Source organism: Rhinatrema bivittatum, chromosome 4, assembly GCF_901001135.1.
Source record: "Rhinatrema bivittatum chromosome 4, aRhiBiv1.1, whole genome shotgun sequence".
Classification (NCBI taxonomy): domain Eukaryota; kingdom Metazoa; phylum Chordata; class Amphibia; order Gymnophiona; family Rhinatrematidae; genus Rhinatrema; species Rhinatrema bivittatum.
Genome location: NC_042618.1, coordinates 243,106,132 through 243,133,770, shown reverse-complemented (window position 1 = coordinate 243,133,770; position 27,639 = coordinate 243,106,132).

The window sequence follows — 27,639 nt, the reverse complement described above, 5'->3', positions numbered from 1 at the left end:
TTGATGCAGTGGCTCCGCCCCGCTCCCAGACTGCCCCTTTAGTAAAGCCCCGGGACAGACGTGTCCCGGGGCTTTACACGCGTTGCCGAGCCTTTATAAAATAGGCCCGGCGCGTGTAAGGCACTCTACATGCGTGGATTTACGCACGTAGAGCTTTTAAAATCTGACCCTATGTTAAGAAGAGTGTCTTTAAGTGGGAACTCCCAACTAACATTGATACATAAAGGAAGGGCAGGGATGATTTTCTGCAGTCATCAACAAGGAACCTTTGTGAACTTGCTTCCTCTTCCCCATTGCAGTTGAAGTGGAAATTGGAGGCCACCATTAGCTCTGATTTGTTTTTGTTTCTTTTTTTAATTATGATTATTAAATTCTCCTGAGACTGAACATCTGCCGACACATAAACATGGAGCCAAAGCTAAGAGGTATATGAAATAGGAATGCAAATGAGGAGTTGTTACTATTATTGCAGCAATGAAAATCAAAGATGTTTAGAATCTTAATAAATTAAATATCCAAATTAGGGTGTTAACTGAGAAACAGCAGCATTCCGGATAGTAGTCTGAGGAAGAGTTATATATTCTTATGGTTTATCAGTTGTAGCCCTTATCGAATCAGAAGGAAGGAATTAGATTAATGGAAACCATGGTTGTCTTCATCCTTTAGAAATTTAGAATAAAATTTTGCAAAATAATGCTACTATTTGTACACAAATCACTGGTTCTTAAGTGGATGTGAATATTCACGTACTTCACCATAAGTTAATATAATACTTTTCTTGATGTATATTATTAGTAGGAAAAATAACAAGTAATTAATAGAGTCCCTTGTAAGAATCACACAGTGCATACTTCTTAATATTTTTGTGAGCTGTCTCCTGAGACTCCTCTGATCATTGTCATGTCTGTTTCCATTTATACTCTTTTTTTTTTTTTTTTTTTCTCTGTCCAAGAAATAATATAGGTCTTAACATCCAAGGAATTCCCAATCCTTTATTTTTCCAAACACATTCAATTTGCACTACCTAGTACTTAAAGGAATACCTTCTACAACTCATTGTGTCTTCAGTGGTTAAAAAGGAGATCTATTCTAACTTAAATCTATTACAGCATTTAACACCTGAGTTTATCTAGGGAACCTCACAATAATTTATATCAGGGACACCACATGAACAAAGTGTTGCAAGTTAATTGTAGAAGATGGTAGAATTGAAGTATTTATCCATGAAATGGCCTGTTTCATCTCTGAGTGCCAGTTTCTTCTGTTGCTTTATTCTAAACCTCCTATTGAGGGTAAAAGAAAAGTGACCTTTTTGTTTGTGCGAGATTACTGCCCATTTGTAAGTAGATGCATTTTTGATTCATATATGTTCAAAGAGAGAACATGATTTATTTTCCTAGCACATTGTTAATAAATAAGCATTCCACAAAATACAATAGACTGGTACTGTAGCTCTACCAAAGCACTATTTGCCACACCTTTAAAGATCTGCGAGGAATTGGTTCATAAAATGTGACTACACAGTGGTTAAATTATTTAGGTTGAGAAAAGACCAGATGTCCATTGAGTTTTAACTTCTTCTGATTGTGTTATTAATTATTTAGCTGAGGTTCCATATCTAAAAGTTAGCTGCCAAATATATAGGGGCAGATTTTTAAAAAGTACGCGAGCGCGAACTTTTGTTCGCACACCCAGCGCAAACAAGAGTATGCTGGATTTTAATAGATACGCACGTATCTTTTAAAATCCGGGGTCGGCGCGCGCAAGGCTGCACAAAATCGGCAGCCTGCGCGCGCCGAGCCGCACAGCCTGCCTCCGTTCCCTCTAAGGCCGCTCCGAAATCGGAGCGGCCTCAGAGGGAACTTTCCTTCCGCCTCCCCCCACCTTCCCCTACCTAACCCCCCTCCGGCCCTAACTAATTCCCCCCTACCTTTATTTCAAAAGTTACGCCTGCCCAAGGCAGGCGTAACTTGCACGCGCCAGGCCGGCTGGCCATGTTCTAGTCCGGGGATTGTCCAGAGGCCGCGGCCATGCCCCCAGGCCGGAACCACGCCCGCGGCCCCACCCCGGAGTGCCCCAATGATGTGCCGGCCGTGACTTCCCCCCCGACACGCCCCCAGGAAAGCCCCGGGACTTAGGCGTGTCCCAGGGCTTTGCGCGCGCTGGCAGCCTATGCAACATAGGCTCAGCGCGCACAGGGGAAGCTTGGGGCAGGTTTTCGGGGGGTACGCGCGTATCTTATGTTACTATGAACCCCCCTTCCCCCCAAGACTGACCTGAATCCCCCATAGGCTGAAAACCCTTTCCCCTTGACCTTCCACCCCTAAAGAATGAGTGCCTATCATTCCAGGGTAGTGTGGGTGTGTGTTTGAGGTGAGGGTGGGGGCAAGTTCTGGTCTTCATTGGCAGGAGAGATATGAGAGCTGTCCTGCCTGTCCTGTCATGGCTGCTGTGGAATAATGTCATCTAGCAGTTTTTCACCACTTCATAATAGTGGTGAAGCACCGCCAGATGGCATCATTCAGCAACTGCATCGGAGCCAGCAGCAGGGCTCAAATGATAGTGATGAAGTGTTACTAGGCAATGTCATATGGCAGCTGTTGCAGTGCCAACAGGGGGGGTTCTCATCAGGTCCAGTGCTACTGGGGGTGCATACCTGGAGGTGGACCCCATTCCACCAGTGGCCAAGAAGAGGAAAAGGCCCATGAAGTCTTCGATAGACCACATCCCACTGGCGGCCCAGAAGTAAAGGAGGCCCACGAGTTTACTGGTGGACTGTATCCTACCGTCAGCCTGGGAAAAAGAAAGTATTGCAAGGCCGCCAGTAGACTCTATCTCACCAGTGGCCCGGAAGAGAATGAGGCCCGTGAGGTTGCCAGTGGTCCTCATCCCACTGGCAGCCCTTTAGAAGAGGAGCCACAAAGCAGTACGGTAAACGGTCAAGAAAAGCCACTGATGTGAAAAAACAAAGCAAGATCGGAGCCTTGGAAAGAAGAAGATTTATATATATATAACCAATCAATAAATCTTCTTTCCAAGGCTCCGGTCTTGCTTTGTTTTTTTACATTAGAAGAGGAGGCCATCAAGGTCACTGGTGGACTCTATCCCACCGGCAGCCCAGAACAGGATGAGGCCCATGAGGCCACCAGTGAACCCCATCCCACCAGCAGCTGAAGAGAGAAGAAAAAGCCCATTCTACTCCATGCCGGCGTACGCTATCCAAAACACATGCAGATAGCACATGTTCTATGCTGATCTCACTATGCACGAGATCAGCATAGAGGAAGTGCTAACCTCATGTGGTTTGATGATTAGTGCAGGAGCCGGCACATGAGGAGGAGCAACAGAATGGCTCCTGCTGGTATATGTGTGTGTATGTGTGAATGAATGAGAGCCTTACTGGTGTATGGTGGTGTGGTGTATGTGAATGGGAGCCTGATGGGGGCAGGGGAGGGGGGGGATGTGAATGGGAGCCTGACTGGGAAGCGTGTGTGTGTGTGAGTAGGAACTTGTCTGGTGTGTGTGTGTGTGGGTAGGAACCTGTCTGGATGTATGTGTGTATGGGAACTTGTCTGGAGGGGTGTGTGTAAGTAGGAACTTGTCTGGTGTATGTGTGGGTAGGAACCTGTCTGGTGTATGTGTGGGTAGGAACCTGTCTGGGGTCTGTGTGTATGGGAACCTGACTGGGGTTGTTTATGTATGTGAATGGGAGCCTTCCTGGGTGTGTATATGTGAAGAAAATTTGTATTGTCTCACTATGCCATGTATTACTTGAGATGACTGGAAATAAAAAGTTTTCCAGTAGGGAGAGCGGTGAATTTTCCATGCTTATAAGTTTTACTTATTGGATGTCTGTGTCTGCCATTTTGAAATAATTTATTGTTGTTTGTTAAAATTTTTTATGAGCTCTTAATTATTGGATGGTATTCTATTCCTTAGATCACTGGAAATATTAAGCTGAATTTTAAAATAAATTCACCGAAACGGGCAGATTTGCGCATGGACTGGCCGCGCGTGTGCCACGGGGATTTTAAAACGCCCGCAGCCACATGCATTATCTGCCCGAACGCGCACAAGCAAGGCTTTCATAAAAAGAGGTGGGGCGGGCAGGCCGGGCCAGCACCATTAGGTATTGTCCTGCTGAAGCACGCGCCGGGACCTAGGCTCGTGCGAGTTGCCGCTGCTCACGGAGAGCAGGTAAGTTTTAAAACAAAAAAAAACTAGGGTGGGCAGCAGGGTTTTAGGGGTCGGGGCTAGTAGGGGAAAAGGGAGATGTTAGGGAGGGGGGGGTTAGGAATTCCCTCCTTTGCTGGAGCGGATTTGGCAATCACGCGCACATGTGCGCTCCGATATAAAATCATATGTGCGGGTGGGTAGCGGATATTTTAACATGCGCACGTTATAAAATTGGCGCATCCTTCTGCGCGCGCCAGGAACCTCGTGCAGATGGATGCCCGCATGCGGGTCTTAAAATTTGCCTTATTCTTTTCACAAGTATGTTTTTCCTAATATGATTAACTTGTATTCCTTGATTTTATTGTTCCATGAATAACTGATGAGGACTGTTTTGCATTCAGAGTCTGGCACGTTGCGGTTTCCAGTTCAGTTTCTGTTTTATAGTTTATAGTCTCTTTATTCAGAATTTGGTGAGGGTGAGTCTGTGTTCTTCATGTTTAACTGAGATGGGGGTATTCCGTGTTAAAAAAAAAAAAAAAAGAGGAGGGGGCAGCACAGTAATTGTTCGTACAGGGCAGCAAAAATGTTAGCATTTCTCCTATCCCTCCTGCCAATGTAGATTAGGAATCAGTAGAATAGCAGACACTTTCTGAAGGGTGAGGGTGAGGGTAGGGTCGGGCCTATTGGAATTATCCTTGAGGTGGGAGGAGAGGTCAGCTTGGGGGGGGGGGGGGGCGCGGGGTTAGTTCTTCATTGAGTGGGGTCCAGATCACTCTGGAAGAGGTATAGGGTGTTCTTTGCTGAGGGGAGATTTGAATCTGGATTGGAGCCTTGCAGAGGTGGGAGTCCGAGACATTGCATGTGTGCTAAAAAATGAATATCTGTTCAAAGGCAAGTGTTAATTTTAGTTCTTAGCAGGTGCATGCAAAATAATGGACATTGTACCATGCTACTTTGCACATTCCTGCTAGAATCTCATTTTCAGATGACCCAATCTAATTTACATGCACATATGCAGTGATTTTAGTGCAAATGCACAGAGTTTAGTGAGGGTTGGGTTAGTATACATGTTAGGCACCCTATTTTTTTTAATTTTTTACAAAAAACAAAGTATGGAGGATTAAAGCCTATCTCTGATGTCCGGTAACATCTGATTAAGTAATCGCCAATCTAGCAACTATACCTATGAAGGTGTACATGTACTGTTTTAATATCGAAATTTTATGCAAGCTCTCAATATCCATTTAGTAGAATTTTTTTACATTTTTGAATGCAGTTCAAATGTCTCTCTTTTTATTTTTATCTTCTCATGCGCCTAAAATTGTCCATTGAAAAATCCATCAACTCTCTCCTGAAGATTTAAACCTCTAAGCAGGAGAAAATAATCAGCACTTATCTTTCAGCGCAAGGACAGCTTCCTTTTCTTATTGAATCTTCCACCTTATTCTGGTGCCCACCCTGACACTGATTTAAAAAATTCTACTAAATGGATAATGAAAGCTTGCATAACATTTCCATATTAAAATGGTACATGTATACCTTCATAGGTATAGCCGCTAGATTGGCGATTGCCTTGTCAGATGTTACCAGACATCAGAGATAGCTATTAGCCTTTAATACCCCATATTTTGTTTTTGTGATTATATTTTTAGGGGGTATTAAGAAGACATCACATTTGTTTATTATAGTTAACCCTATATTTTTTTTAACATACTTTGCCTTAATATGCATTTGTGATGAGCTCTAACTCATTCACTCCTCATCGGATGCGCGTTAAATAGGCGCTAATCCCCCTATTACATTAGGGGGTGGATTAGCGCCTATTTAATCCGCGTCCCACTGTGGGTTAAACAGTGCAATTGTGTGAGCGCATTGTATTGCATTGGCTCCTCAGTGAGCTGCAGGTGGACTGAGTGAACTGGTAGACTAATTAGTAAAACTGGTTATTTTATTGCCATGTGCATGTTAGAAAATCCCCCATCTTATGATTTAAAAGCCAACTTTCAGGGTTAAATGCGTCTAAATAACGCGTATCCCTTTAAAATTTGAAGTAAAAATATGTGGGTATATCATTTGCGCTCTTATCCGGCTAAGTAGCACCTTTGCTGCTACTTGGACAGACAAATTTGAACCTATCTGGATATGTAGCACACTTATCTGGCTAAGTAGCGCCTGCTACTTAGCCGGATACATCTGAAAAGTGCTATTTGTCCATCTAAATAGCAATTTTTTGACTTATCCGGCTATATAAGATAGCCAGACATGTCTAAAAAAAAGCACTTCTTAACCAGATAAGTCTTAAAATACTATCTAATTTTACCGGGTATATAGCACTTTTTAGACTGATCCAGCTATCTGGCTTAGCCCAATAATTAGCATTTTAAGACTTATTCAGCTAAGTGGCACATTTTTTTTTAGACATATCCGGCTATCTTATATAGCCCGATAATTCCGAAAAGCACTACTTACACAGACAGGTAGCATTTTTCAGACTTATCTGGCTAAGTGCCACTACTCAGCCAGATAATCTGAACTTGCGCAGCTTGCAGTTATTACATACTCAACCACGTTTGCGCTCATATTGTTTGCCTGCAGGTTATAAAATACTGTATCAACTTTGTGCACACCCATATACAGTACATTAATATATATTGGCACACATGAGCAGTTTTTAATGTTATCCTCCCTGCTTTAGTGCATAGGCCCCCTTGGCTTAAAAATGTGGAAGATGAGATAATTGCTGGGAGGACTGTATCTTATAGAAAGGTTAACACAGTTGGAACAAAGTGGTTAATCAGTCATAGAGCCTTTTCAGTACCTCAAAGCCAACACTGTTCATTTATCGTTTACTCATCCCTAAGTGCCAGCTTTTTTTTGGGTGGTGACCAAGAGGTCAGGATTGCTGAAAGAGTTCTTTGAGAAAACAATAAGACGGATTCAACTGAATATGTCCAGAAAATATCAGTCCCTGTGCTAACTGGCAGATCTGCACTGTCAGCTAAAGGAGAAAGAAAATGTAAATGCTAAGTGCTTTTTCAGTTGTCCAGTGTGATATGGCATTTTTACAGTAGTACTGATGGGTACAAAGGTGTCAATGGAACAAGTACATTTTCAGGCAATTTTCCAGGAAAGAAGTGTTTTACCCATGCTTAATGCAGGTAAAAGTCTATAGGCCTGATTTTAAAAAGCATTTATACACCTAAAATTGGGTTTTTACACATGTATATGCACTTAACCTGTGTAAGTGGGCTTTTGAAAATTGCTACAATATATGCCATTGAATTGTCCAGAGGATAGTCACATGTAAGTTCACTTTATGCAGGTAAATGGTTTTTTAAAATTCCTACGATGGTATATTACATTTACATGTGTAACTTAGTTTAAAATTACCTCCTAAATGTTGTTCCACATTGCCGAAATGAGAGGAGATGTTGCTGAAGGCGTGTTTAGGTCAGCGGAGGAGAAAGTACACAGACAAATTTGAAATTAGAATGTAAACGCGTAGTTTTCCAGCCAAATTCTACCTGCAAAAGAGGCCGATGCATGCGATTGCGCACAATTTATACTTGCGGAAGGTTTCAAAGTGAAAGCATACACATGCTTCTGCTTTGGGAATTAGTGCAAAGCCTGTGGGTAAACAGTATATGTGGTCTTTGACCCAAAGTGAACATATTGAAAATTGCTTCCTTTATCTAGCTATCAAGAACAGAAGCTGTGCTTTTCAGTTGTCTGGGGAAGGAGACATGATGGGTAGCTAAACTATCTCCCCCTTACAGCTTGAGAATACATGCAGGCATCATAGGTGTTGTGAAGCGCAGCTGTAGAGGACGTGTTGTGGTGCTGGAGTGGCAAGGCTGGATGCTAAGTGTGGGCAGTCCGGTGAGGCTGGTATGGAGCTCTGAAGCAGAGTGCAGGTAACCACAGGAACAGACTGGAACTGAGTGCTGGTAAGCGTGGACTGGAACTGCAGGAATGGACAGGATCTGGGTGCAGGTAAGAATGGAGTGACTGCAGGTATACGTGAAACTGGAACGTTGGAGCAGGCAGGATCTAAGTGCAGGTAGGCGTGGATTGGAACCGCAGGAACAAACTGGATCTAGGTACAGGTAAGAGTAGAGTGATTGCAGATATACATGGAACTAATGCTGGAACAGACAGGAACTAAGTGCAAGCAAGTGCAGAAGTGGGACACAGGAATCAGGGACTAGGGCATGACAGACTGGGACAAAACAAGACAAACCAGAACAACGATTGTGCAGAACATGGAACAAGAAAACCCGAAGGCTGCAAAGGCAAGGCAGAGAGACCTAGAAACTAGGAAGAGACCTAGGGAATCTCAGGGCTAGGCCAAGTCAGGGAACAGAGAGAGGCCTAGTATAGATACCTGGGAGTTTCAGGGTTAGGCCAGGGATCAGGGAACAGGGAGGCCTAGGGTGGGCCACAAGGCAAGACCCACAGGTCACAGAGCAAGGCTTGGAACAGAAGGTAGCATGGCAACAAGGCAAGACAAAGGCAAACTGGCGTCAGAAGGCCAGGAGATAGGACAAAGCAAGGCTGGAGTTAGAAGGCTCAGAGGCCATGAAGCAAAGCTAATAATGGCTTGAGAAAGTCACAAGACACAGGTGGCTAGAGCAGGGAGCCAAGAAAGACTCGATGCAGAAGCACTGAGACATAGGAGAGACAGAGTTAAGTAGGGATGGAGTCTGGGTATGGTGCAGGCAGGAGAGAAGGGCTTGGCTAGCCAGGGGAATGAGCTCATTGAGGTCCCCTTCTGGCGTGGAAGCTAAAGCACAGGCTGAGGACAGGAGCTACAGAATGCTGCAGAATATTTCAGAGCCGGGATCACTGGAATTCTTTGGTGGAGGGGAGGCTGTGCAGCAGCTGGAAACACAACACAGGTGATATATTAAAGTAGGGGTTTTTTTTTGTCTTCAAAATTCCTACTGAGCAGAGTATGGGCGCATTATGTAGTATAGCGAAAAGGGGACTAGAACGATATTAATGCGATGAGCTTCTGGTGAGTGTCAAGATTTAAGAAACCTTATTCCACGTCTTTAATAAGAGAACTCCTACCCTAGTCTTGCAGATCTTTTGCATTGCTCTTTATGGGCTCCATTAATAGCTTGTGCTCTCAGTCTAGATGAAGTGTTACCATAATACCCTTTTACATCGTAAGACAGAATACGACAACAAATAAGGATCACAAGACCCATCTAGTCTATCCAGTTTACTTCCTCTAGTTGATCTCTGGCTTTCACTGCACATCTTCCAGGCCAAGGTTCCGTTTAGTTTATTCCATACTTTCCTGAATTATGTTACTGTTGCTCTTGGAGGTGGACCCTTGTCCTGGAGCAGTGGAGAACGGCTCCCTGGTAGGGACTAGGAAGCACCTGCCCCCAGGGGGCGGAGCACAGGAGAAGACAGAGGCTAGGATGAACTTCATCACTGGAAGCCCATGGTCCCCCCGGGGGAGCCCATAGGGACCCGGGCCGCTTGGACTTAGGTGGGCCTCGCAGGGTCTCCCAGAGAAGTAGTAGAGAGGCGTGCCCACAAGCAGCAAGGGAGTGCGGTCGGTCACTAGCCTGTAGGTCTGGAGAAGCAAGGAAGGCCAATACAGTGTAGGCGATGACAAGGCAAGAGACAAAGCCAGAATCATGAGACGTGGTCAATAGCAGCCGGGCAAAGAATCCGAGGAGTAGTCAACGAAGCAGGGGTCAGGTTCCAGAAGTCAGATGAGGTCACAAGGCAGGCAGAGGTCAGAATCCAGGCAGCAAACAAAATGGTCAAGGAGCAGGCCGAGGTCAGTACCAGAGAGATGTCCGAGGGTACTACCTGGGAAGACAGGACGGACAGATGCAGGAACAGAAGGACGCTGGACAAGGCTGGAACAGTAGGACGCTGAAACAAGGCTGGAATAAGACTGGAACAAGACTGTGAACGTGGAGGCAAACTAGTACACTTACAGTGCCGACCCGATTGCCAAGGCAAGGAAGTGCAGGCAGGGACTTCCTTATATCGTACGTTCAATCAGGGCACTCCCCGGAGCTAGGACCCGCCCATGGACCTACAAGAGGCTGGGTGGTCCGTGTACACGTAGGGGAGTGGCCAATGCCACTGAGGATTCCGAACTCTGGCGTGAGGCCTGGTATTTGAAATCCATGGGGCAGAATCTAGTCCCCAACCATCTCTCATTACAGTCTAGCTCGTATGAGGAGATAGCTTGAGATGCCACTATCTGGAGCATGCCGCCCGGTTTATTCCAGGGTGACCGAGGACCCTGCCCTGATCCCTTATATTGTCATTGGGAGTCTGAGTTAGTGTTCTCTCAGCTCTCAGGTCAACATCTGCCAGGACAGTGACCCCTGCACTGAAGTCTTCAGGTTTCTCCAAATCCTCAAAACTCAATGCTATCCTGCAGGATTTACAAACAACAATATGGGAGAATCCAGCATCCTGTCCTCCCATACCTAGGAAGCTGAACCTTAAAAATATAGTTCTGCAAACCCCGAAGTTTGGGGTAGTCCAGTCAGTGGTAGTGGAATCTGTGCTAAAATGGGCAAAGTAAACAAGGATTTTTTCCAACTCCTAACCTGGCTAGAACTTTAGTTTCAGAGCTTGATGCTCAGTGCCTGCATTGCAGCCCACCAAGTCTACATTGTTCAATAATTACATTGTTGTGGGAACGCTGGAGGCGGTCCCATCTCTGGGATTTTGTGTACCTTGGGCCATGACACAGCTGCAGAGGAGCTCTGGCAAGCACCGTGGCAGGCGAGGAGTGTCCGAGCACAGGCTAAAGATCCAGGAATGTAGAACACGGGCCACTACCGAACCTGATCGCATAGAGAGACCCAACAATGCAAGTTTGGCCTCTGGAGTAGCCCTCTGGCTACTCCATAGCCCTTTTGGATCTGCCGCACGGGAGCAGCAAATGCGACAGGATAGACAGTGGCTGAAGGGCGAAGACATCAGATGAAGACATCAAATGAAGAAGGAAGACTCAGGGCTTCACAGAGACTTGAAGGGATGAGACGAGACTCAAGATATTCAAGGTGAGATGAAGACTTGTAAGGATGAGAAGAGACTCAGGGAATGCAATGAAGAGACAAAGAGTTGTAGGCTAATACGAGCCTTAGGTTTTACGGAGGACTCAGACAGAGTCACAAAATGTGAATTTCTGAAGTGACGTTCTGCAGTGGTACTGCCACATCACGCGCCCTACACTACCAAGCAAGGCAGGTCACGGACCACGCTTTCACGCGCCCTACACTACCAAGCAAGGCAGGTCACGGACCATGCTAGAAGTCTCCCAAGACAGGTTGCTTGAAGAATCAGGATGAAGGTATGACAAGACTCCAGCAGGGCCTGAACTGAGGAGCGCCATCCAGGCCAATGAAGGCAAGGCACCGTCATGTCAGAACGGAACAGGTTTTAAGCAGAGTTCATTATCAAGACGGAGGCTGGTGCAAGAGGCTCCGAAGATCCAGACGGATTCAGGATGAGGAGAAGACTTCAGGATACCTGCCTGAAGCTTGCAGATTAAAACCGGGATTCCGGCTAAGGAAGCCCTCAGGATCCAGGGGCTCGGAGTGAAGCACGGCACAAAACTCGATTGGCCTCAGAGTATGGAAGCTGATGCTGGGAGGATAAAAGTCAGGATCATCTGAAGTGTTGCACTGGCAAGATGAAGAGCATCTGGAGATCTGAAGAATGAAATATCAGCAGATCCAACAACAAAGGATGAACACATCAGGACAACTGGAACTGACGAGATGAAGATGCAGGGTCAGATAAGAGACTATACGAAGATGAAGACGTAGACATGGAATTCCAATGAAGAACATGGAACAAAGTGCCAACAAGAAGCTGGATTTGAAGAGAAGTCCAAAGGAGGACTGGTTCCTTGCGAAAGCAAGGGAGATGTGAAGCCAGGTCCTTTTTATAGGACTGAAGAGGCTGCTCCCTAGATGATGTCAGAAGTGCACCACTCTGTCGCTGTACCTTTAAGAAGAGAGAGGAGGTGCAGCCTTGCCCCTTAGGCAGAAGGGGCAGGACCTTGGAGAGCAGCCATCACAGTGACGCAGAGCAGGAACCAGGCCACAGGACAGGCCTCGAGGTGAGTGGCAGTGTCTAGGCCGCTAAAGATGGACCAAGGATGTCTCCAGCCGCCAGGCAAGGCCAGGGATGTTGGCTCTCTCCCCATGAGAGCTCGAGGTAAGGTCGGTGGCCTCTGGGCCACATGGGGATGCCTATAGGTGGCCTCCTGGTGCAATGGCAACACCCGGGCGGCTCCCTGCCACTGGGTAGAATAGGCGAGTAGGCAGTGGCTCCCTGCCGCAGGAGAGAGTAGCAACGCGGCTCCACCCGCGTGAAAAGTGGGTCGGTGGCCTCTGGGCCGCGAAAAGGCAGGAAAAAGGAGGTGAGAGGCCTCCCATGGCACCGGCTGCGGGAGGGGTTGCAACATACATGATTAAGTTGAGAAACTAAAACCCCTGTTAGTCATTGGACAGAAAACAGACAGATTATCAGCAGACCCTTTAGGACACAGAGGAGTATGAGCATCATCTTCTCCACATCATATATGAATCATTTGATACTACAGTCAAATCCTCAGCTGCTACCATTGGAGCACACAGAGCGGTGTCGAGCCCAGACAGCAGGAAAAAGTGCTTTGGGACATCCCCCCAACTATCCCTACTGTTGTTTGGAAGGAGCCAGATGCCAGGAAATGCAGGGTGGCCAATAGTTTGGTGAGCCCAGGTGTAGCTTGAGACTGTTCCGTGACTTAATCCAGATCCCCTCTTATTTCATCATATAATTCCATTATAGCCTGAGATGTGAGGCAATACCTGCTTACTACATAATCTTCTGGCATGCCCAGCAAAGAGGTTCATAGAGAGAAGATGTGCTCCCTGTAGCTCCTGTGCCATGGATGCCTGTGTGGCAAACCCTGTCATGGGCCCCGACGCTCTTCCTATGGGGCCTCTGACTCATACTCGGGTGCTGGGACTTCCCGAGGAGGGGCTGGATATTCCCTTTCATGCTCAGCGTATTGTTGGTTGGTCTTTTTCTTCTTCCTCTTCTTCTTGTTATCTGTGGTGATCCCCCTCAAGCATCTAGTATCCCTCACAAATACACTTGCCACAAACATAATGGATGTAGGAAGGCAGGTCAGGTGAGAAAAGCAGTTTTTATTGGCCCTGGAGGGCCTGGTAAGTGTGTTTGCAAAAAGGCCCAAAATTATCATACGCGGTAATAGCCACGAACCGCGGTAATGGGCAAACATGCGCAATAAAAACTTTTTTCCCCCATACCGCCCAACAAAATAGGTGTAGTTATTTCTGATGTTAATTCCTGCGTTACTGTGCATTAATCGGTGCAAGAAGCGATAGAAGACCCTCTTTTGCATTTACACCTCCCACTCTCCTCCCACTTGCATAACTCAAGTGTATATTTGCATACACAATTGCGTTGTGGTATTTATCGCATGTGCTAGGGCTCTTTTGTAATCGTTAGGCTGTTATTGTGTGTTTAGGCCCTATCAGGAAATGATAAATGACTTGGTAAGTTAGAGAGGAGGAGGAAATATTAAAGGCATTAGCTAACCTTATACCAGTTAGCAAACAATTACCACTTCAAAGGACTTTTAATCTTCATACAGGCACAACTTTCCTTTGACTAAAAGTTAAGAAATACGGAGCAACAAAACCTGTATTGCTAGTATACTACTTCTAGTTGGTACACATAAGCCAATGTTAACCTAGCATTGCTACCATCTCAGCTGGTAGAGTATTTCAGGTAACCACCATCTTCACGGTTAAGAAGTATGTGCTCATATTTCCTCTGAGCTTTCCTTCCTCTAATCTCATCATAAACCTTATCCTTCTGTTTGATTTTATTTTTATGGATAATTTCTCCTTTTTATAGTGTTTTGAAGCCTGCTAATGAATAATTTCTATGTATAGTCCATGCCTTTTTCAAAATATTTTTTTCGTTAAGTGTGAAATGATGTCATAGTAATAAACAAGTATGATATTTTAGATAACATTAATTAAAATCTTTCATGCATTTCTTTTCAAAAGGTTTCAACTATCATCATCCTTCTTTGTTTCTCACCTCTCTGTATAAGTCACCAACTTTTAAAAGTGGAAAACTCGGATGTTCCCCAAAAAACCTACCTCCACACAAAGTTTGGGGACATGCACACAGACTCACACACGCACAAGAACTCAAACCAAAATACACACAGATATTTTACCATTTAGCAAGTTTCTCTGTTCTGTTGAGCCCGGATAAAAATGAGAAACAGAGATATTGTTTTTAGAGCTTCCTGTTTTAAGAACAGCACACTTAAGGTAAATAGGAATAATAAAGAAGGGAGGTAAAAAAGACATTGTTTCTGTGCCATAAGAAAAGAAAAAATGTCCCATCATTTTTATTCAAAATAATGATCCAGATGATACCAGACACTTGTGTACTCAACAAAAATATTAATAGTCTGGCTGGAAATGAATTGTATATGTTTGAACTGGGGAAACCTCATAAAGTGCCTATATTGGGCTATATGGATATGCCCAATGGCTACTAACGAGACTCTAGCTCCAACTTAGTGGTTGTTAGAGAAAAGTTATTTATAATCATTGGAAAACCCCAGAATGTACAAGTTGCTCAGTCCATTATTCTGATGGCTAACTTGATAGTCCAGTGCAAGTCAGCTGTGGTGGTATACAAAAATTAAATGTTATACCATTAAAGACTCACAGTTATGACGCCAAGATATTGTATACATAACTTCATGCAATAAGTATTGTGATCCCGACAGTGCAGTGTTTCGAGTAAATCCTCTTCATCAGGGAGTGACTCTTAAGCATGGAATATACCTCTATGACTCAGCTGTGAAAATGTGCCTGGAACGATATTCAAAGTTATACAATCTTTATCATGATGTAATAATACATCTATGTACAAAATGGCAACTTATAGATGATTAAGAACTCACTCTTTATGTGATGGCACAATTTGCTCCTTCACATTGAGTGCTGTGCTGACGCTGAAAATGTAGCGGTGATTATATCTTCTTGGTCAGAGTGCTTTTTCTCTCTTAGGATAATATAGCATGAAATGAAAAATTTTTGCCCACAATAGACTTTCTAAATGAATATCTAACTTGAAGTTGTGACAAGTAGTTTGCAAAGACGTACTTACATGCGCGATGTGTTCATACCGCTGCTTTGGCACTGACAGGAGGCGGCGCGGAAACGCTAGATTTTAAAGCTGAAAAATTCCCGACGAATTTCCCGACGAATTTCAATTCTGGCCTTCCTTGGGCTCCTGCCTTGTCTTGTGTCCTATCTTGGCCTCCTGCCTTGCCTTGTGGCCTTCCAGGCCTCTCTGCCTTGCTCTTTGGCCTTCTTGGCATTCCTGCCTTGCTCAGTGGCCTCCTTGGATTTCCTGTTCTGTCTTGCGGCCTTTGGGCCTTCTAGGTTTGCCAAACCTTCTTGTTTATTGTTTCTTGTTCTAGTCTGTTCTTGCCTACTCCTAGTTTAGTCTTGTCCTGCTCAGTCTCTTCTACTCCTTGTGCTTTCCTGTCCAGTCCTTGTCTTATCCAGTCAAGTCTTTGTTTCTAGTCTAGGACTTGCCCTCACTTCAAACCCTTGTTTGCCTGTCTTCTGTTCCAGCATTGTCTCCTGTTTCAGACCTTGCCTCCATCTAAGCCTTGCCCATGGTTCCAGTCCATATTTTCAGCCTTGCCTGTATCCAGCACCTGCCTGCCCTTACTACCAACCTTGTCTGGACAGTTTTCTAGAGCAGTAGTTCTTAACACAGTCCTTGGGACACACCCAACTAGTTAGGTTTTCAAGATATCTACAATAAATATGCATGAGAGAGATTTGCATATACTACTTCCTGTGCAATTTCGTTGTAGATATCCTGCAAACCAGATTAGTTGTGTACATTCTGAGGACTGGGTTGTGAACCCCTGCTCTAGGGTTTTAGATATTTTAAGAAATAATGATCTGTTTCATCCGTCGGTCTCAGACGGCTTCGACCTCTGTGCCTCACCTTTCTTCCTTCTCTCTCCTCAAGCCTTGGGAAGATGGCTGCTGCCGCGTCTTCATGCCTCTCTCTCCGGTGTCCCCGGATCGGCAACGGCAATGGTGTTCGTCATGATTTCCCTGAGGGCCTCCTAGGGTGTGCACACGCACGCCACCCATGTCTATATCCACATCATGGCGGGAACCTCGGGGGCTTCCCCTCCGAGTGACGTCATCACAACCTAGTATTTGGCCTGCCCTTCGTTTGCTAACAAACCGAGTTAGCAAGGATTGGATTGCCTCCGGTCTAAGCTGCTCTGCCGCTTCCCAGCTGCCGCAGGAAGCTCTCTGCCCTTTGAGGTATTCTTCTCTAACCTGGGTACCCGCTCCTCAGGGGCCCTTCTGCTCTATTTCAGGTACCTATCCTGGGATATGAGGTACTTGCTCCTCGAGGGCCTGCTGGCCTGCTCTCCTTAATCTTCTGCCTACCAGGACCTTCTACATTACAGCTTCTGCTTCAGTAAGTACCAACCTTTCAGTCTGTCTCACCTTCAGCTTCAACGCTCAGGATTACATCCGGGACCTGTCCTTGCTATGCCGCGCTGCCTACCACCTACTCGAATGTGAGACTGGTCTCCTCTGCTGAGGAGCCCTGGACTACTTCACTGGGTTACCTTCACTGCTGCCTGCCTCGGGCAGTACCATCCAGCTGTACAATAAAAGCTACTTCTCAGTGTCTGCATGTATAGAGTCTAGCCTAGTACTGCGGTTCCTCATGGGGCACTTCCCCGTGGGAGTGGCCATCACCGCAGTACCCAAGAATCCACTCCAACACCTCATAACCATAACATGATCATGCATAAGTCAGTGCCATCATAATAATTAACACAAAGGGGGCCATATTTTCAAAATATATTTGCCATAAACAGAATGGGCATAAATGCCTTGTAAAAGAGAACGGCAATTGCTGAGTATTGCAAACAATCATCAATTGTGAGGACCATTTTGAAAGCCATTTAATTGGGTTAATTGGCTGTTTGCAAACTGTCCGCACTCAGTTTAGCTAATAGTACAGGCAGAATTCCATAACAGACATTTTTCACCAGACTGAGGGGAGGCATTCCCGGGGGGTTGAGCATGAATGGAAAATAACATTCATAAGTCATATTTTCAAATCTACATAATTTTCCATAAAATGTTACCCAAAGAAAAAGCAGGTGAAGAAGTCTGTGTAGGTACCTTCTAATAAAGCATTTTTCAAACAAAAAGTATACATGTACTTTCCCTTTAAAAGTTAGGTACAAGTTTCTAGGCAAAACGTTAACAAGAGAAATGCAGCACCTGATCCAAAAATGTATATCGAATTGGGGATTAAATGTCTAATTTTGGCAGTCTACATAAGTCCAAGGATGGGAGGAAGACAGCTGTGACTATTGTGATGAGCTCTGCCCATCATATAGCAGCAGCAGTGAGCATGTCTTTCGAGGAGTCTGCCCTCTGGCACCAGGGGCTGGAGAAGATGCTGAGATACCCAGGCATGCCATCAGGTAGACCAGGACCTCTGTGCTAAGCATCTTTCCCAGAGATACAAAATAGGGAAAACGAAACCTTATATCAGGTCCTAAAGAGGAGAAAAGGGAGTAAAGAAAATCTAATGTTTTTTACATCATCCTGTTTATCTTCATTCCTCAGGAAATGTTTTTTTAGTGCAATTTGAAATGTTCACTGGATACAGTTATCCTAGTTTAACAATTAAAGGAAAATGAATTATTTCTACTACAGCTAACCTAGAAGTACACGTCTTTAAACATCAACACTGTGTAAACATATTGTATTTTTTTTAACTAAAAGGAATGCTAACGTGGGTTCAAAGGAAGTATGAGTCAGAAAAGTAGGAGACTACATGAATACTGAAGCCTGCAAGGTCAAATGTAGGACTATAGTTCTAGGATATGGGTGTGGTAAGTGAGAGATTAGTCTAAGGTTTGTTAATATTAACAATACAAATGGTGTGCTTTGTTGTTCTACTTTAACTTGCTTATTAATTTTTAGTTTTATTTTGTTTTTACTGGCAAAATTCTCCCAAAATTCTATATCATCTGCTCATTAGGGATGTGCATTTGTTGATCGATTTGTTTCATTCATTTCAGCAGTACGCACATATCTCACAAATGGATAGTAGGTGCACAAAACTGATGGTATGTGCGTATATGGATGGTTGCCTACATATGCGCATACTATCAATTTTGCACATCTACTACCCATTTATGAGATATGCATTTACTGCTGAAATTACTGAACCAAATCGACCAATGAATGCACATCCCTAATGAGCAGATGATATAGAATTTTACCAGTGAAAACAAAATAAAAAAAAAATTATTATTACCGAAATGAATCAACCAACAAATGTACATTCCTAGTGCTCATTTACTACCTGCAGCCTGAAGCAAGGGTCTCTGATTTCCCCACCCAAAAATCTGATTATCTTATTTAATAGTTGGCTTGTCGATAGGCTGATATTTTACCATTCAAAAAGTCACAGATTAAATATGGCATTATGTTATTGTAGATATGATTTGCTAATCTATGTGGAATTTTATAGAAAGGCTTAAATGTATGTGTATTTATTTATTTAAAAATATTTGTATCCGGCACCCTTCACGGTTCAGGGTGAGTAACAATTTTACAGGCAAAAAAAGAGAAACAATACAGTACATAAAGAACATAAAAACAAAGATCAAGATATAAATGCTCCTCAAACATTAATCTATTTCTTATCTCAAATCAAACCTGATCTTAACTTAGAAAGAGTTCTGTGGCTAGGGGAAATGGCCTATAAATTTGCCTGCAGCATGTCTGACTGTGAAGTTACAGAGCTGTCTGTGGTTGTTATGGAGAAGAAGGCAGTTGAAAAGATGGGTTTTCAATGCTGCTTTAACGTCTGTGAAAGGAGGAAATACAAAGGTGAAATTGTAAGGCTTAGAGGAAAAAAAGGGGGAATGTGTGTAAGATAAGAAAAAAGAAATAAGAAAAGCTTGTGTTAAGTGATAAAGAGGTTGGAGAAAGACCTCAGACATACAGCAGTGGGCTATATGCACTCTAGGAGAGAGGGGGTGCCAGCATGGCTATTTGGCTAGGGCCTACAATGTTCAAGGGGCCTACTTTTGTTGGGCAAAATTAAAAAAAAAAGCTAAATATATCTATTTCTAACTTGTATAAATAAAAATTTCAATTGTAATTGAAGAATTTGCTAACAAAAAAACTCGTAAAGCCTTCTTAAATAAATAAAAATTATTTGGGAAATTTAGAAAATGATTTCTCTTATTAAGTATCACATCAGAACCTTACATAGGGGCCTACTTTTCTTAGCTGGCAAGGGCCTAATTCCTTCTCTCTCCGGCCCTGGCTATATGCAACACCACTTACAGAACTAAGTGCATGCAACCAGCAAAACTAAAAGTGGAAAAAGCTATAGGGCTGGATGGGATACATCCTAAGGTGTGGTTTCAAAACATTATGCAAATTGGTGTATATGTGTGTGAAAGTAGCATTTACTCATGCATTATGTATTTTATAAAAGTAAAAATATGCTCCTATTTTTATTTTCACATGCGTATATACCCACTTAAAAAACAGTGTTCTAAGGATTTTCCTGGTTGGGGCCACACACACATAAACTGCTATTTTAAAAATCACGTGCGTGCATTTGCCAGCTTACTTGTGTATATTTACACCTGATAATTATCTGGTTGTAAATGATATTAAACATGTTTATTGTATAGTATTGATTGGGTGGGAGATCTGGGTGAACTGGGGGGAGTTCAAGCTGAAGAGCCAGGAAAGAGTCGATGATCTGGTGAAGGACTGGGTGAACTGGTGGACTAATTGGTAAATTGGTTACTTTCATATGTTGCGCTGGAGGTGGACCCTTGGCCTGATGCAGGATTGGTACTGCCCTCCGGTCGGACCCGGAGAGCGCCTGCCACCAGGAGGTGGAGCACAGGAGGAGACAGAGGCTAACTGGAGCTTCGCCAATAGCAACCCAAGGTTCACTCAGGTTGAGCCCTTGGTTACCCGGGCTGCCTGGTCTTAGGTGGGCCTTGCAGGGTCTCCTAGAGAGAAAGTTCAAGGGAATGCTTACCACGAAAAGGGTGCGCGGTCGGTGTGCAAACAGGGAAGTCCAGAGGTCGCAGGAGGCCAGAAGAGAGTGTCCAAGTGTATAGCGAGGATCAAGGCCAGAGTATCAGTCCAGAATGGTCAGCCAAAGCAGGGTCGGTAACAGAGGTCAATCTGGGCGTAGTCAGGTCAGGCAAAGGTCAAGTTCCAGGTAGCGATTGAGTAGTCAGGTCACAGGCAGAGGTCAAGTTCCAGGCGGCGATCAGTAGTCAGGTCACAGGCAAAGGTCAAGTTCCAGGAGGTGGTCAAGAGTAGTTGGAGTTCAGGCAGAGGTCAGGTCAGGCAGCAATCGAGAGTAGTCAGAGAACAGGCAAAAGTCAGTACCGTGAAATCAGTCCGAAGGGTACTACCAGGAATGGAGAGTCGAAGGAACAGGAGACGCTGGAACAGGTGACGCTGGAACAAAGGAACTGGAACAGGAGACACAGGAGCAAAGATACTGGAATGCAGGAAGGCAAACTAGAGACACCGGAGTGTATGACCTGATTGCCAAGGCACCATTCAAGAGAACGGGCCTTGCCTTACATACCCAGGGAGTGTGATGTCATCAAGAGGCGTCGGGTTCGGGTTTCCCGCGCTTGGCCCACCGGGAGCTCCGCTGTGAGGCCAGCGTTGGAGATGGTGAGTGGGAGAGCCAGGGATGCCATGAACTCTCTGCAGCGGCAGAGAGAGTGAGCCCTGAACTGGTAGATGGACGGGAGAAGTGACCAGGACCGGCCGCGGAGCGCAACACCATATAAGCTTGATGTTTTAAAAATTGCCCCACTTATGCACGCAAATTGGTAATTACATGAGTAAGTCATACTTTACTTTTGCATGTAAAATATTCATACGTATATTTTTAAAATAGGAAAAGTATGCACATTCAATGCATTGATATTTGTGCTTATAATATATTGCATGTATTTGCTCGTAAGTCTACATTCACATACAGGTTGTGGAGTAGAAATGCATATATTTTATAAAACACGTTTGTTATAAAATACTTGCATAAATCTGCTTGCAGCCATATACATGTATATATCCCGCCCACACACATATGTTTGAAAGGTATCCTCTAAGAGATTAACAGAGCTCAGAGAAGTTCTGGCAGGTCCACTAATGGATTTATTCAATCTGTGGAGACAGGAGAAGCTCTGAGCAGTCTGGGGTGAGCCAAAAAGTGGCAGACTAAGGGCCAGATTTTTAAATTTATGCGCGGGCGTAGATTTGTTCGCTCATGTTATAAAATCCAGGATCGGCGCGCACAAGGGGGTGCACATGTGCACCTTGCGCGCCGAGCCAAAGGGAAGCCCCGATTGCTTTCCCCATTCCCTCCAAGGCCGCTCCGAAATCGGAGCGGCCTTGGAGGGAACGTTTTCTCTGGACCACCCATCTTCCCCTCCCTTCCCCTATCTAACCCACCCTCCCAGCCTTAACTAAATCCCCCTACCTTTGTAGGCAGGCGTAACTTGCACGCGGCGGCTCGCCATCCCCCAGCACAGGCCGCTGTGCCTGAGGATTCGGCCCTGCCCCCAGACCGCCCATGAATCACTACCATGCCCCCGGACCTGCCCCCGGACCGCCCATTTTTGAAAGCCCCGGGACATACTTGCGCCGCCGAGCCTATGCAAGATAGGCTCGGCGTGTGCAGGGGCAGATTTTCAGGGGTTACGCGCGTAACCCTTTGAAAATCTGCCCTTTAAATGAATTACTATTCAAGTGATAAATAGATAACAGACAGCACTGGTAAATGGAATTCATTTTGAGGAAAGAAGGGCAATTAGTGGAGTTTTTCAGGGCCTGTCCTGGGCCTGGTTCTGCTCACTTTATTTGTCATCAATATTGAAAAGAAGTTAGAGGAAAACCCTTCTCTTTTTCTAGAATAGTTTAAGATCTGCAACAGAGTGGAAATCTCAGAGGGAGTAGGCAGAAGTGATCTAAGAAAGCTTGAGGAATGGTAAAGTGCTTAGCAGGTAAGATTCAATACAAAAACAAAAAGTGCAGAAGCATGCATTTTGTGTGCAGAAATCCAAAGGAAGAGTACACAATGAGACGGTGAGGCTGAAATATTAATGTGCATGAACCTTAGGGTAATCATGTCTGATGATCTTAAGGTAGTGAAACAGTGTGAAAAGACAGAAAACACAGCTTGGGGAATGCTAGAGTGCATAGGAAGAGACATAGCCAGAAAAAAAAAAAAAAAAAGGAGATGATAATACAACTGTAGAGATCATTGGTGCGGTCTCACCTAGAATACAATTTCTAATCCTGGAGGCCATGCCTCTAAAAGAAGATGGATAGACTGGAGGCAGTCCAAAGAAAAAGGCTACCAAAATGATGCAGGATCTACATAAAAAAAAAGCATATGAGGTGAAACTTAAGGATCTAGATATGAGAGGAGAGACAGGAATTTGACTGAAGCATTCAAATTAGGGATACACATCAGTTTTCTAAAGAACTGAAAAATGCAATGAAAGGACACTTCCTTCCCTCGGCCCCGCCTCCTCCACCTGCCTTCCTCTCTCTGCTCTTCCCTTGGCCCCGCCTCCTCCACCTGCCTTCCTCTCTCTGCTCTTCCCACTCATCTGGACACTTCTTACCCCATCTGTGGGGGTCTCCAAAGTTGAAATGGGGCAGGAGCAATACCCAGTTGCTGGGTCTGTTTCCAAAATGATCCAGAGGCCAGCACATTTGGCCATACAACAAAGTGGTGCCATTTTGAGAACAGGATTGGTGGGGCAGGAGCAACTAGGGTTTATTCCTTCCCTCTTTTAACTCTGGAGGCCCCGCAGAGGGGGTTAGACCTATTCAGAGAGGGTGGGGAAATAGGGCAGGGTTTCCTAACCTTTTTGAGCCCAAGGCTCACTTACATAAACAAACAAATTCGTGGCATGCCAGACCCCTGCCCTGGCTCCTCGTCCTTCCCCCTCTGCACAACACACACCTCATTGACCCCAGCAGATTATTAATAATAAAAAGACAAAAATGTACTCTACTTTTACTTTATATTTATTAAGTTTGCTTAAACTGTGGCCCTCAGTTCCATTGCAGAGGCGTAGCGAGGGTCTCCGGTGCCCGGGGGGGAGCCAATGCATTTGTGTTGTCCCTCACGCGCCCCTCCTTTCTCCACTACCATTGCATCACCTCATGATTCAACTGTGTGGGATCTCTTTTCACTGAGCAAGGGCGGGAGCCCAGCCAGCACATCACCATAGGGCGCCGCCATGCAGAGCCAGTGCTATCTTTTTTTGCAGCCCCGTGCGAATAATTACTGGGCTGGCCCTTCCTCGTTCTCAGGTCGATGCAATAAAACATGCAGGAGAGCCGGCGCTCCGAGGCGAGTGCCCCCTCTCCCGACGCGCGCCCAGGCACTTCCCCTGGGAGCGCGATTTTGTATTTAAATTGGGGCCCGCGCTAATAAGGAGGCGCTAGTGACACTAGCGCGCCCCTAGCGCCTCCTTATTAGCGGCAGCAGCGGCTTTCAGGTGGGTCCGACAACCGACGCTTAATTTTACCGGCATCAGTTTTCGAACCCGCTGACAGCCACGGGTTCGGAAAACAGATGCCGGCAAAATTGAGTGTCCATTTTTGAACCCGCCGACTGGTGGGCAGATTTATCTTTTTATTTTTTTATATTTGGTGCCTCCGACTTAATCTCGCTATGATATTAAGTTGGAGGGTGTACAGAAAAGCAGTTTTTTCTGCTTTTCTGTACACTTTCCTGGTACTTTCTATGGTTAACACCTGCCCTTAGGCAGGCGTTCATTTCTGAGAGTAAAATGTGCGGCTTGGCTGCGCATTAAACTTTCAGTATACCGGGGTAATAACTAATAGGCTCATCAACATGCATTTGCATGTGATGAGCGCTATTAGTTTCGGGGTGGTTGGCCGCGCGTTATCCACGAGCTATTACCCCTTACAGTATATGGGATAATAATAGCGCATCTAAAACGCTCAGCCAAGCGGGGCCTAAACGGTGCGCTCGGCCGAGCATACCGTTCTATATCGGCCTGTCTGGGGTTTTTTCTACATTTTATTTGTATTCTTTTTCTAATCAGGGTCAGTGCAAGGGCATTAGGCACCCTAAGTGAATCTAACAGTTTTATGCCCAGCCTTCCCCCTACCACAGCCCTCTCCACACACAATTTCAAATTATGCATTTATAATAAAAGCTTTTACATGAAAAGTACACTGAAAACACAGTCTTTTGAAATGAAAATATCACAACAGCATATATATTATATTTACATGCACTGCTGTGTGTCAACCAGGATACTCTATATAAAAGCCAAAAAGACCCTTGGAACACATATGATATTAGGACTATTGTAACACATATTGAGTGTGGGCTTGGTCCTTAGAAAGCCATGAGCAAGCTAAATTACATTTACAATATAATAAACCTCCCATTCCAAAACAGCACTAACTGCCAGCACTCAAACAGTTACTACCCTATGAATCATTATACCAGGCCCTAAAACACTAATATCCCTGCTATAAGGAAAACAGAACAAACCACAGGTCCCTACATTCAAATGACACATTAGCAGAATATTTAACCTCAATCACAAATGCAGAACACAGACAAACCCTCACCAAATACAGTATAAAGTGACCATAAAGTATAAATGGGAAAGTACAGACGTAAACTAAACTGGATACCGCAATGACAGGCTCAGTATGTAGTGCATGTATGGAAAACTAAAGCATCATTCTTCCTCAGAAAACATCAAACAAAATCAAGAAATATAAAGCATCAATCATAATAGTGAAACCATACTAATAATTAAAAACTCATATTTTTTTAATTTCCCAAACACCAAAACAATATTTTGAAACCGTACACATACACACATCAAATAACACCCGATTAATTAAAATCAATAATGATTAGAAAAAAATCACTTGCTCTCCATACCTAGGAACTTTTGACTTCCAGTCAACCTGAGATTGTCGTGGAGTAGTGGGAGGGGAAGGGAGGTGTACACACTTTCTCCTACCTCATATACACACACATTCATCCTCATGCTCACACTGACACACACACAAACACTCTTTCCAAACTTATACTCATTCACAGACACATAAAAGCTGGCTCCCTCTCTCTCAGGCTCACACAATGCTGGCTCTATCCCTCTCTTCCATATCCAGATACACTGGCTCCATTCCCTCTCCTCCATACACACCCAGGCTGGCTCCATTACCTTGCCTTCATATATACATACATACATGCTGGCTCCACTCCATCTCCTTCACATACACACACACACACAGACGCTGGCTTTACTCCCTCTTCTCCAATCCCACTCCCTCTCCTTCATTCACACACACAGGGGCTGGCTCCACTCCCTGTCCTCCATACACATACAGTCTGGCTTTGTTCCTTCTCCTTCATACATACACACACACACACACACATGTGCTGATTCCATTCCTTCATACATATATACACACACACACACACACATGTGCTGATTCCATTCCTTCATACATATACGCATGCTTCTTCCACTCCCTCTCCTCCACACAAACACATGCAGGCAGGCTCTGGCTCCAGCTCCAGTCCCTCTCCTTTAGTTAGGTCGCGGGCCACCTCCACCTCTGCTGCTGGCTGGGATAGGCTCCTCCAGCTGCCGCGGGCCTCCTCCTCTTCTGCTGCCGGGTGGTATAGGCTCCCCTGGCGGCCACGGGCCTCCTCCTGCCATCAGGTGGCATAGGCACCCCCAGCAGCTGTAGAGCCTTTTCTTCTCTGGGTGGGATGGAATCCACTGCCCCCCTTGGTGCCCCCCTTCAGCCTGGTGCCCGGGGAGCTTGGCCCCCTCTGGCTACGCCACTGTTCCATTGCCCCATTACATTCTTCCTTGGATGGAAAAGGAGAAGGGTAATGATGGGGCAATGGAACAAAGGGCAACAGAAGAGCTCTGTAGATCGGGTTTGGTGGAGGGAGCGCAGAGAGGGAAAGAGGAAGGATTCCATGCCATACATTAGAGAGACTTAAAACAGTTTCTGTACTTGCCTCCTTTCTGTTTAGTAGCATTCACTTACTTTTGTGCAGATTGTGAACTCTAATGTGTGCTGCCCTGCTCTTGGCCTCCTCTTATTGCCACCAGCAGCAGGGCTGGTGCAAGGGTCTGTAGCGCCCTAGTCAGACCAATGTAACACTGCCCCTCCCCCACCTCTCTCTCCCTCCCTCCACAAAGGTTGTACTACACCCTCCCTCGCCTTGCCTTATCCCTCCATCCTGCTGACAGCGCAAGCACAATCAGTGGCCATGAGTCTGCTTCTATGGTGCACGTGCACCCACAGGGCCCTCAGCGGTAGTGCACACGTGTGCCTTGCCGCACACCTGGGGATCCGCTGCAGCACACCAGTTGGGAAACGCTGGAATAGGGGAAGGCCTGGGAGGGATTTCAGTTGAATGTGGGTGACACTAGTGGGTTTTTCAGAAGGGAAAGGGCCCTTCCTTACCTTTTTTTTTTTTCTTTTTCTATTCAAAGTAAACATCAAACAAAATGAAAAATAAAAATGAACAGTTTTTCTATGCACGCCCCTACTTAAAATTCTTTAAAGGTATATGTGCTCATGAAGAAACCATGTTCAGAGTAAATAATGCTGTAGAATGAGAGATGTCAGGGGGATAGACTCAGTTGTGTCCGTTTTCAGTCGCTGTGTGGCTCGTCCTAATAGCCGGATAACTTTATCCAGCTAACTAGCAGGGTGTACTCAGTGGCGCGGTTGTGCTGCTGAATATACCAGGCTGTCTTAAAAATAGCTGGACAGGTTGGGGGCCGACCAGAGTTATCTGGCTATCTCCGCTCCTCCTCAGAATGCCTTTCACCCCTCCAATATGCCCCCACATTTTGGCTAAATTCTAGCCAGATAGATAGTTATCTGGCTAGAATTTGGATAGATAAGTCACTAAATATGCCAGTTATGCTATTTAGACAGAGAAATCTTAAGTTATCCTTCTAAATGGCTTTTGAATATTGACCTCAGGAGCAACATCAGAAAATATTTCTTCATTTGAAAGGGTTGTGGATGCATGGAATGGCCTCCCAGTGGAAGCGGTGGAGACAAAAACAGAAATGGACTTTAAAAACCCATGGGATAACCTTAGAGGACCCTTGTGAACCGAGAAGAGATCAAGAGATTATCTGGGGCTTATGGCATTGCAATAACAATGAAATTGGGCACACTGGATGGATCTTTTTAGTCCTTATCTGCCGCCATCATATTCTATGTTTATACAAAAAGACTTTTTGTTTCTAAA